We start from the raw sequence: 12,416 nt of genomic DNA, 5'->3' as shown, positions 1-12,416 counted from the left end.
CTTTTCTGCCTAGAGGAGCAGAATGGTTGATCTCCCAGCAAGTTAAAAGCTCCTGGTTAAACTGTGAAACTCACTGCCACAGGAGCCAATGATGGCCACCAATTTGGATGCCATTAAAGTCAAGTCAAGTAACCTTTATTGGCATCACATAAGAACATTCAGAATACATTCAGAATAGATAGGCCAGTGCGATCTCGTCACCACCCCAACGGCACAGTCACCTGCTAAAGGGCAGAAGAGGCGAGCAATCTACCTCATCTCTGTGGGATTCCAGCAAGGGCAGGATCCTGTAGCATGCTTTGGCAACAAAAAATCAAATAGAGGAACTTAGCTACTATCTAGGTGAGCTCCTGGTCTCTCCCCTGTAGTAAGAAGTGCATATCCTCCGTTTCTGGTTTCCATGTTGGAATACATAGATGGTCTAGAAATTGTTGGTGGAGATCGTCATACATTTTACATTTAAGGGCCATGTGAGCTAGAGTTCCCACCAGGTGGGCATTGTATGGGCAGATCCTGTCTCCTTCTGCCAAACCCGCAAACCTACCCCAAATGCCATTATAAAAGAGGATTGGACAAATTCCTGGAGGAGGAGAGCTCTCAGTGGCTCCTAGCCTGAGTGGCTCTGCTCTGCTTCCATGGTTGGAGAAAGCAACGCATCTGAAAACCAGTTGCTGGAAGAAGCCACTGGAGGGGAGAAGAGGGCTCTTGTTCTTGGGTCCTGCTTGTGGGTTTTCCATTGAGACACCCAGTTAGTCACTGTGAGAGCAGGACGCTGAACTAGGTGGGTTCCCTTTGACCCGATCTAGCAGGGCTCTTTTCATGAGTCCAACAACATATGGAATGCAAAAGCAGGGCTTACCATCTCTAGAGTTACAACTCTCCAGGAAATAGAATCGTCAGCCCACTGTGGTGTAGCGGTTAAGAATGTCACAATAGGACCTGAGAGACCAGGGTTTGAATCCCCACTCAGCCACAAAACTCACAGGATAACCCTCTATTTAAGAGGCTTCTACTCTGCAGCCTCTTATAGCTGTTTTATCTGCGAGTCTTTTAGTTCTTATGCTCTTACGGTTGTTTTAACTGCGTGTCTTTGCTGGGTTTTTTTAGCTCTTATCTGTTTTAATTATTAGTTTTTTATCCATCCACTATCTGTGTTTAATCTTGTATTTTATTCAGATGTTTTATGCCTGTTTCCTTGTCCTCATTTGCCATAACAATTATCGGTCAAAAAATCCTAACTGCTATTTTATCTATATGATTTTTTAATCCTGGTCTGTGACCGTAATAAAGTTAATTCATTCACGGGATAACCCTGGGGGGCGAATCACAGTCTTTCTGCCTATCCCAGCTGCATGGGAGTGCCGTTGTCAAGAAGAGAGTAACCTGAGCTCCTGTCACTGCAGCTGCAGTAGGAGTTGATGATGAGTTTTTAAGCCGGTCCCTTTCAGTGCCAGATTTACGTATAAGCTAAACAAGCTATAGCTTAGGGCCCCACTCTCTTGCCCCCCCCCATTTCACTATTAATATACTTCTTCTTAATTGTATTTCAGTCCAACAATTACTTTGATAAAATACATATTTTGTTATGTGGAAATGGCTTTAGATACCTTTTAGGTCCATAAATTACCATATAGCATATATTCAACACACAAAAATAGTGACCATTTGTTGTTGACAAAGGACAGTTGGACATATAAAGGGCCCCATAACCTTCAGTAGCTCAGGGCCTCATCAAACCTAAATCCGGCCCTAGTCCCTTTCTGCTTAGAGGAGCAGAATGGTTGATCTCCCAGCAAGTTAAAAGCTGAAACTGCAGATATATTCTCTGAATTATAATGCAGAATGCAGAAAGAAAAGGGGAGAGAGATGGCCCAGCCCTGGAAAAGACAGCGAGCGGAAATCAAACTGCCAAGTCTCATCTGCATTGCAGGCCCTGCTGTGTGTTCACCGTCCCCTCTGCCACCACGGTAACATCAAGATGCTCTCACATTGCACAAGGATTGAATGGGGTGCCAAAGTTATCAAGACTGTGGGACAAATGAGTGGAAGAGAGGAGAAGGCAGAGCAACAGGAGATCCAGGGTCTGGGATCGTTCTCCTACCCCTGGGTGATGAGATCTGATCACAAAAACTGCCTCTGAGCATATGCAGAAAGGCTTTCACTTTTGTTCCAACTGAAGCATCCAAGAGCAGCCTCCCCACAACAAACTAAGGACTTTGTTCCAAAGTTGAACACTTCAGGAAACTATTTATTGCCCTAATCTGGATTCAAAGGGTTGGTCAGTCAGCTGACCGTTCTCCCAGCTCAGGAAGTTTGGATCTTGAAGGGAGTTGTTGCTTCAGCAGCTCAGATGGTGAGATTATGTTGAGATGGGGGCTCCACACCTTCTGGGCTCTCAGTCAGGTCCCGATCCAGCTAGCGCTTCCATGCACTTTCCCTCTCCTCAGGTAGATGACCAGTTTGGTGGCCCTGAATCTCCTGCCTGCCTGCCTGCCTTCTCTTCTTCTGAAGCTGATGGGGGTGAATGGGTGGCCTCTAGTCTTGCAACAGAGATGTATGGATCCAAAGGCTATTCAGGATCAGCCGGGGGTTTGGAAATCTGCTGGGTGAATCAGCTCTCTCTACTCTGGGAAGATCCCAGGTGCTAAGTTTGAACAGAACTGAACCCTGATACCTTGCACACAAATGTGCTGATTAAAACCCCTTCAAAATAAGTCTGTGGCGTAGCTTGGAATGGATGTTGTTTGGGTTATTTTGATGCCATGGCAAAGTGAGTGTGTTAGGAAAAATCCTCTCCCTCTCTGAGCTGCTGCCAAAATTATTATTTGTCAGAATGGGGGGGGGGGCGGCATGGATAGAACACCATCCTTGAGAGAACACATAACTAAAATCTGGAACATAGTATACATGGTTAAAGCTTACCAGAGAGGGCAGACTACAAGATAGTGTCTGTATTGAGAAACTGAGTCTTTATTTATCAAAAATATTGATATACTGTATTGTAGAACAATATCGCAACAGTTTGCAACAGTGTAAAACCATAAAGTAAAATCATAACAAATTAACAAGTCAAAAGGAAAAGAATTTAAAACAAACATCAGCAGACCATTGTGGAGGAAGCACTCTTAATTGCCTGCAAAGGCCTGGTGGGCATTTTAACACTTGGCATAGAAGGTGCCTGCTGAATCCCTAGTGGCAGAGAGTTCCACAGGCCTGGGCCACTGAGACTAAAGTCTTGGTTTCTTATTGTTGTCAAATAAGGTGCCTGCTGAATCTCTACTGGCAGAGAGTTCCACAAGCCTGGACCACTGAGACTAAAGTCTTGGTTTCTTATTGTTGTCAAATAAGCTATGCCAACTTGGGGATAGTTCTAGGGATCTCTTTCTACTTTTATTTGACATTTGTTATCATAACTTGTGATGTTACAAATAAATATATGTGGGAGTTTTCTAAAGGAAAAATCCCCTTCCAATTTCTGATGTATTATTATTAGTAGTAGTAATAGTAGTAATAGTAGTAGTAATTTAGTTATACTCTGCCTTTTTCCCTGACAGGAACTTAAGGTGGCTTATAGATAAAACAGGAACAGCTTAAAAATAGAAGAAGAACATTAAAAAACTATTAAGCACTAATAGAATTAAAACTATATATAAATATAAAATATCTATTTAAAATATACAGATAATTACAATGAAAACAGCATGGCACAATCCCTTTCATTAAAACTAGTTTGTTACCAAAAGCCTGTTGCGATAACAAAGGTTTGCACCTGCCGGTGGAAAGACAGCAAGGACAGATGGATTAAATGAGATGGCCTTGTTGGTGTTTCTCCCTCCGAAGGTTCTTCAGCACCTGCAAAACTGAGCCTTCATCGCCTTGGGCATGTGCCCAGTCTGCCTACTGGTTCATCCGGCTGCCCCCGTGTTGTAAATTAAGTGTTGCCTTCCAAGGATACTCTGATTGTTCCGGTTCAGGGGGCAACCGGCCAGCCGATCAAGAGAAGCGCCATTCTGCTGGTCTCCTCCTTTGTCTGGAAATGTCACCATCCATTATTAAAAATGATGTTCACCATGCACCTGTGCACCTGCGCACGTGTGCACCTGCGCATCTGCCTCTTGGCCCAGAAAAGACACAACCATGGAACACAACTGTATTTCCTGGAGCTACTGTTGTGGAGATTGCTCCCCTTGTTTAACCAGATGATTTTTTTGAGAGTGAGAGGGGTGGCAGCGGAGAGAGAGAGATGCCTTTGGCTCCCATTATTTTACAACCCATCATTCCATGAAAAACCTGGCATGATCTTGCCCTGTTTTTGCGACAGGGCACATCTCTCTTTATCTTCTTAGGAACAGACAGGGGATTTCCTGAGAAGGAAATCTAGTGAAAACAAGAGGTATGTGTTGTACCCACCCACCCAAACCACACAACATCCCTGAAGTCCTGCAAAACTATCCTAAACTTGAAATGCTCTTGTAGCCTTATTGGAGTTCACCGATTGGGTCTGAGTTGCTCCGTGACAGGAGGAAGGAAGTCAAAATGACAGCAAGTTGGTTCAAAGAAAGGGTTTATTCTTCTCTCCGGATAGCAGAAGGCACTTGCGTGGTGAGTCCACAGCAAGTCCAAAGAAATGACAAGTTTCATGCAGTCTATATACCTGTAGGCACCCTCTCCCTCCTTCCAACCACGTCAGCTTGTATAGTAGGTTGACATCACATATGTTCCTGCTCCGGCACTCTTAACCATAAAAGGGATTTCCTTCCTGCACTCCTGACCATAAAAGGATATTCCTGTTCCTACTCCTAGCTTGCAGCAAGAGGTCACTACTTCCAAGAACATGCTCTGGCGTTAGTCCCAGACTTGGGTCTCTGCGTCATTTGTGGTCAGGACATAAGATATGTCTGTGTCTGTTCTACTGGTAAAGTCAAGGCCAGTCTTGCCGTCAAACTGATAAGGGAGAGAGCTGTGTTCTTGTTTTGCATTTGCTCAACGGCTAAAGTTTATGCATTTTAGCTAAGGAGAAATGGGGATTTTGGTGCAGTTTAAAAACTGCCTGCACAGTCAGTTTTGGGTTTTGGAAACCCATTCCTTCACTCTCTCAATGATCCAGAGATCTTCCTGCACCTTCCTTCTGCAGTTCACCCACAAAGGTGCCAGGGGCAAGAAGGGGTGATGAAAGGAAAAGAGCCCCAGACGGAGCTTGCTTGTAGGAAGAGGGGCTTGGGACTTACTGGGGAAGTGGTGGCACGCAAGGCAAGGAAGAACGCTGGACAACTCCCAGTGGGCCCTGTTGTCTCATTGGATAATGTTGTCTCAGCAAAGGACCACAGTCACCTGAAGGCTGGAGGAGGCTGCCAGGGAGTTGTCTACAAACCCTAGAACAGGGGTAGGCAAACTAAGGCCCAGGGGCTGGATCTGGCCCAATTGCCTTCTAAATCTGGCCCACGGACGGTCTGGGAATCAGTGTGTTTTTACATGAGTAGAATGTATCCTTCTATTTAAAATGCATCTCTGATTATTTGTAAGTGATAAAATGTGAATATTTTTATGGTAAAAGTAAGTGTGATAAAAAAAATGGTTAGAAATTATGATATTGTAAACTGCTATAGATGAGGTAAAATGAAAATCAGATGGGGGGAACTTGGGGAAGCCCACCTAACAATGTTTAGAAAAAATAAGGGCAAGACAAGAATTTGTTTGTATTCTTTGTTTTTCTGTTTGTGTTGTTTATTTGTGCTATAAAATGAATAATTTTTTTGGGGGGGGGGAATAAAAATATATAAGTATGCATCTCTGGGTTATTTGTGGGGCATAGGAATTTGTTCATTTTCTTTTCCAAAATATAGTCTGGCCCACCACATGGTCTGAGGGGCGGTGGACCGGCCCACGGCTGGAAAAAGGTTGCTGACCCCTGCCCTAGAATAACAGAATGGTAGAGTTGGAAGGGACCCTAGGGGTCATCTAGTCCAACCCCCCTGCAATGCAGGAATTGCAGCTCATCAAGCAACACCCCTTCAAAAGGCCTGTTGCTGAATCTGCAGCCGTGTGGCTAAGCAGCCAATGATGCTCCAATGGAGTTGGCCCCAGAATCGGAAGGTGATGGGAGAGCCATGGTGGTGTACCAAGAGCTCTTCCTCCCCTGGGTGTGAGTAGCCTGAATCTGAGCCCTCCAAAGGGCAGGAGATACAGGTCAAGGGACAGAGTAGGCAGTGGTTCATAGAATCAAGAAACTGTAGAGGAGCTGTGGGCTAACAATGGCCAAGGAGGAAAAGAGGGGATCACTCTACAGGGAACCTCAGCTCAGTGGGTGGGGCTGCGGAGAGAAGGGGCTGTGTGGAGAACACAGTAAAAGCCTGCTGGAAAAGACCAATGGTGCATCAAGTCCAGCATCCTGGAGGACTCTCATTATTACCCAGAGGCATTCCATGCGCTGCATGAAGAAGGACCCTGTTTTGCAGGAAACTGAAGGAAGGATCCATGGGGCGGGGGGATACAGAGCTGGCAAAACGAATGGGGCAAAGAGGAAAGCAGGCAAGAGGGAACCCACGGACAGGGCCTGGGTGTAGTAGCAGGAAGGCAAGGGCAGGTAACTGGGTTGGGGGCGCAGCCACAGGAGAGGGCTAATTTTGAACACCAATCTGGAAGCACCAGCCATCTGATCACGAGGCTACAGGTTGCTGGCATTAATCCATGTTGGAACAAGAGCCCCTTGCACCAAGGAGAGCAGGGGATTCATTATGCCGGGTGCCAGAGAGTTATGCAAAGCGCTTGGTAATTGCCACACAATGGCAAGCATCTTACACAGGGATCCCTGCACCCCGGAGGGGAAAGAAGTCAAAAGGCTTACAAGCAGAGATGCATGTAATCTCTTGCGTACAGCATGGGGGTTGCCTGCCACTCAACTGCGCAGCGGCTCACTAAGACCCAGAGACAGCTTCCTAAGAACCAACAGGAAACAAGGGAGGGAGTCAGCGAAGGCTGGGATGAATGGCGGAAGGAGGGACTCTGAAAGGAAAAAGGAGTGGCGTGGGGTGCTGCGAGCACTTGTCCAAAGCCCAAGGCGAGTGTTGAACTCAAATGCCCAGAGGTCAGGATTTTGTGAGTCATGAAAGCACTGACCTACTCCCCCATCCTTTTTAAAAAGGCTAAAGTTTCTAGTTCATTATGGTTTAGTCGCCCACCAGGGACTGGCAGGATGCTGGGGATTGCGTGGCGGAGGCCATGGGGCCAGAAGCTGACTCAGGGGAAGGGAGCAGTGATTTATGGGGTTTTGTGCCTCCCGCAAGGGCTGAAAGAAGGGGAACAGTCTGCGCAGGAGAAGAGGTGGGGAAGGGGCACAAGGTGTGGGGCAGGAGGAAGCACAGAGATGCCAGGAGCAGAGAAATAGATGGTGGCTGAGAGGGGTGGCCTAGCAGAATTGCCCCCCCTTTCCCTCAGGACCTACTCAGTCGCCAGAAGTGTGTGTGTGTGCATTTTCTTATTTCTTATTTATTTATTATTTATTAGACAGGAGTGCCTGGCGTGCTCTGGTCCATGGGGTCACGAAGAGTCGGACACGACTAAACGACTAAACAACAACAACAACAATTATTTATTATTCAATTTATTATTCTGTGCCCTTTAGGAGCTGCTGTTTAAGTGTGCGCTTTGTCAAGGCGCCTTCTGCAAAGTAGTAGGAATCAGATGGGCAAGGGTGAGTGCTGGCAAAGGAAAGCTGCGTCGCCATCAGGAATGCTCCTTCCCATAAGTCAGAACTCCCCACACCCAAACTGGGCAGAATGGGTGAGGCATCACCTCAGTTGGAGGTCAGCCAACAAAAAGGATCAAGTCTGCCCTGAGCTGCCATATGCATGCACCAATATCTTAGGGCAGAAGACAGACACTTCCGGACTCCACGTCCCTCCTTCCCTGGCTTTGGGCATACTAGATGGGGGCTGATGGGGGTTCATAGAATCATAGAATCATAGAATCATAGAATTGGAAGAGACCACAAGGGCCATCGAGTCCAACCCCCTGCCAAGCAGGAAACACCATCAGAGCACTCCTGACATATGGTTGTCAAGCCTCTGCTTAAAGACCTCCAAAGTAGGAGACTCCACCACACTCCTTGGCAGCAAATTCCACTGTCGAACAGCTCTTACTGTCAGGAAGTTCTTCCTAATGTTTAGGTGGAATCTTCTTTCTTGTAGTTTGGATCCATTGCTCCGTGTCCGCTTCTCTGGAGCAGTAGAAAACAACCTTTCTCCCTCCTCTATGTGACATCCTTTTATATATTTGAACATGGCTATCATATCACCCCTTAACCTCCTCTTCTCCAGGCTAAACATGCCCAGCTCCCTTAGCCGTTCCTCATAAGGCATCGTTTCCAGGCCTTTGACCATTTTGGTTGCCCTCTTCTGGACACGTTCCAGTTTGTCAGTGTCCTTCTTGAATTGTGGTGCCCAGAACTGGACACAGTACTCCAGGTGTGGTCTGACCAGAGCAGAATACAGTGGCACTATTACTTCCCTTGATCTAGATGCTATACTCCTATTGATGCAGCCCAGAATTGCATTGGCTTTTTTAGCTGCCGCGTCACACTGTTGGCTCATGTCAAGTTTGTGGTCAACCAAGACTCCTAGATCCTTTTCACATGTACTGCTCTCAAGCCAGATGTCACCCATCTTGTATTTGTGCCTCTCATTTTTTTTGCCCAAGTGCAATACTTTACATTTCTCCCTGTTAAAATTCATCTTGTTTGTTTTTGCCCAGTTCTCTAATCTGTCAAGGTCGTTTTGAAGTGTGATCCTGTCCTCTGGGGTGTTAGCCACCCCTCCCAGTTTGGTGTCATCTGCAAATTTGATCAGGATGCCCTTGAGTCCATCATCCAAGTCGTTGATAAAGATGTTGAATAAGACCGGGCCCAAGACAGAACCCTGTGGCACCCCACTAGTCACTCTTCTCCAGGATGAAGAGGAACCATTGATGAGCACCCTTTGGGTTCGGTCAGTCAGCCAGTTACAAATCCACTGAGTGGTAGCATAGTCAAGACCGCATTTTACCAGCTTCTTTACAAGAATATCATGGGGCACCTTGTCAAATGCTTTGCTGAAATCAAGGTAGGCTACATCCACTGCGTTCCCTTCATCTACCAGGCTTGTAATTCTGTCAAAAAACGAGATCAGGTTAGTCTGACATGACTTATTTTTCAGAAATCCATGCTGACTATTGGTGATCACAGCATTCCTTTCTAGGTGCTCACAGACTGTTTGCTTAATGATCTGCTCCAGAATCTTCCCTGCTATTGATGTCAGACTGACTGGGCGGTAATTATTTGGGTCCTCTCTTTTCCCCTTTTTGAAAATAGGAACAACATTTGCCCTCCTCCAGTCTGCCGGGACTTCGCCTGTTCTCCAGGAATTCTCAAAGATGACTGCCAGTGGTTCTGAGATCACATCTGCCAGTTCTTTTAATACTCTTGGATGCAGTTCATCTGGCCCTGGAGACTTGAATACATCTAATCTAGCCAAATATTCTTGTACTATCTCCTTAGAAGGCCTGCAGGGCACCATGCTTGCCATCCATCCCTGTTACGCAGTGAAGATGGTAAGTAGAAGCTTGTTGCAAAGTCTGGGGGTTGGTTTAATACCTGGGTTGTTAACTCTGAAGGGGGCGGGCATGTCTTTGTTCTACAGCCATCATCCGTAGACAGACATTGTCACAACAGACTGTGTCCCCTGCTGTGGCAGGAGTGTTTGTTGCACAGTGTGGGTTTGTCAAGAAGACAAACAGGAACCTAGATGTCGCCAGGATCTAAACAAGCCCTCCCTGCTAGCATCTAATCCTTCAGGAATAAGGCCAAACAAGACCGGGCAGATATAGCCACCAAAGTGTGAGATGCCAGGGAGCTAGTTATCATAAAACGTGTAAAAAACAAAAACCAACCCGCAAAACCCCCCAGCCTTTGCTGACTGCTAGCCGCGGTTATGTGAATGGAGCCTCCATTCCTAGGAGCAGTCTACCTCTGTGTATCAGCTCTGTATTGGAGTGGGCAGGGGGCAAATATTGGGGGAGTGGAGGTTAATAGCCAGTTTGGGTATTGGTTTGTGTGTTGGACTAGGACCTGGGGGAGACCAGGGTTCAAATCCCCCCCCAACTCAGCCATAAAACACACCTTCTGGAACAGTCACCTGCATCTCGGCCTAACCTGCTTCACAGGGTTGCTGTAGGGATTATACAGGATGGGGGGAGAACCATGTAAGCCCCCTTGAGCAAAAAGTAGGAGGCATCTGGGCTGGCTAAGACAGAGAGCAGGAGGGCCATTTCATCCAGCAAGCCGACTAAAAGATAAATCTGTGGTGTCTGGGACACTGGCTCTACCCATTCTGGCCCTGGTCAAGGGACTAGTCCTCATGAAACCAGACCTTTTGCAGCAACTCCATAAACTTCTGCATTCCTCAAAAGGCAGAGCCACATACTCAAACGTTTGCAAGAGCAAATATCAGAGAGATGGGACATGAAATTAAAGCTTCTCCCTCTTCTTTTCTATGAGTACCTTTGTGTGTGTGTGTGTGTGTGTGTGTGTGTGTGTGTGTGTGTAACCCACTACCACCACTTCACGGTTTATTAGTTTTGTGCTTTCAGTAGGAGACGCCTTCCCTTGTCGCAATGTCTCATCAAATTACGGCCAACAACATGGGGGGAGTCATCTGCATCCGTGATGCGAGGCTACATTTTTGCAATTAAGCAGGACAGCCAAACAATGGCCTTGCTAGCATAGGGAAAGGTCAGGGATGGCAGCTATCTGTTTCGTGGCTAATTGCAAGACACAGAGAGCCAATTACAGCAGCGCCATTTGCATATAGCTGCTCGGGGCAGACTTGATCCTTTCTGTTGGATGCCTTCCAACTGAGGTGATGCCTCAGACATTTTGCCCAGTTTCGGTGTGTGTGTGTGTGGGGGGGAGAGTCTGGCATCACTTGATTTAATTTTAAGCTGCTGGGAAACTGGGCATCAGGGAGGGAACAAATGTAAAGGCACAAATACATTTTGGAAACCAACTTCTCAAAGGCAGGGTCTTCCAGCAAACACAGCTCCAAGAAGGAGATAGAGCCACACCTCCTGTGTCCCTCTATGTTGGCAGGCAGCAAAGTCTACTTCCTCTCCTCCAAGGAGACGCCTCTGCTGCCAGAACCTGATGGTTGCTCCACAGACCCCTTGAGGGATCAAGGAAAGATCTCCTCAGCTGGAAACCTCATTAACTCCAAGGAACCGATGGCTACAGATGGCATCAGCTCTCTAAATGGCCAGGAGGAAGCACTCAGGGAGTGGAATTTCTGGTTAGTGATTAGCTAGTCATAGAATGGGACGTGGGTGGTGCTGTGGGTTAAACCACAGAGCCTAGAACTTGCTGATCAGCGGTTCGAATCCCTGCGACGGGGTGAGCGCCCGTTGCTCGGTCCCTGCTCCTGCCAACCTAGCAGTTCAAAAGCATGTCAAAGTGCAAGTAGATAAATACCGTATTTTTCGCTCTATAGGACGCACTTTTCCCCCTCCAAAAATGAAGGGGAAATGTGTGTGCATCCTATGGGGCAAATGCAGGCTTTCGCTGAAGCTTGGAGAGCGAGAGGGGTCAGTGCGCACCGACCCCTCTCGCTCTCCAGGCTTCAGGAAGCTATCAGCAAGCCTGGGGAGCCCACGGGAGTTCCCGCAGGGCTCCCTAGGCTGCGGATAGCAGCCTGCTGCCCGGAGCGTGGGGCACGCTGAAGCAGCACGCCCCGCACTTCGGGCAGATATCCGCAGCCTAGGGAGCCCTGCGGGAGTTCCCGCGGCTGGGGGGGGGAATATATTTTTTTCTTTATCTCCCCCCAAAAAAACTTTGTGCGTCCTAAGGGCCGGTGCGTCCTATAGGGCAAAAAATATGGTAGGTGCCGCTCCGGTGGGAAGGTAAACGGCGTTTCCGTGCGCAGCTCTGGTTTGCCAGAAGCGGCTTAGTCATGCTGGCCACATGACCCGGAAGCTGTACGCTGGCTCCCTTGACCAGTAAAGCGAGATGAGCGCCACAACCCCGGAGTCGGTCAAGACTGTACCTAATGGTCAGGGGTCCCTTGACCTTTACCTTAGAACCATATAACTGTAGAATGGAAAGGGACCATCAAGGGCCATCTAGTCCAGCTCCCTGTAATGCAGGAATCCCTGACAGATGGCCACCAAACCTCTATTTAGAAACTTCAAATAAAGGAGAGTCAATCACTTTCCTTAGTAGTCTGTTCCACTGTCAAACAGCTCTTGCCACCAGAAAGTTCTTCCTAATGTTTAATCCTGCTATAGAACCCAAGTTGCTCCAGGACCTTGCTGAATCAACTTGGATGCCTGGCCTCAAGCTATGGTCTTGAACTAAGACCCGGGAATCTCTCCAAGGTGCTGACTTTTGCCTGGCC

The 12,416-nt window shown here is 47.4% G+C and overlaps 1 protein-coding gene across 8 annotated transcripts in view; it reads right to left on the bottom strand.

Annotated features, from left to right (window-relative positions):
* The window catches only part of DAB2IP (DAB2 interacting protein), a 320,886-nt gene that overhangs the window by 150,991 nt on the left and 157,479 nt on the right, over positions 1 to 12,416 (bottom strand). The gene's annotated exons all lie outside the window — the stretch shown is intronic.

The sequence above is a fragment of the Podarcis vaucheri genome, assembly GCF_965113315.1.
Source record: "Podarcis vaucheri genome assembly, chromosome: Z".
Lineage (NCBI taxonomy): Eukaryota > Metazoa > Chordata > Lepidosauria > Squamata > Lacertidae > Podarcis > Podarcis vaucheri.
The sequence above is the reverse complement of the archived record's forward strand: the minus strand, read 5'-3'. Positions and strand labels throughout refer to the sequence as shown.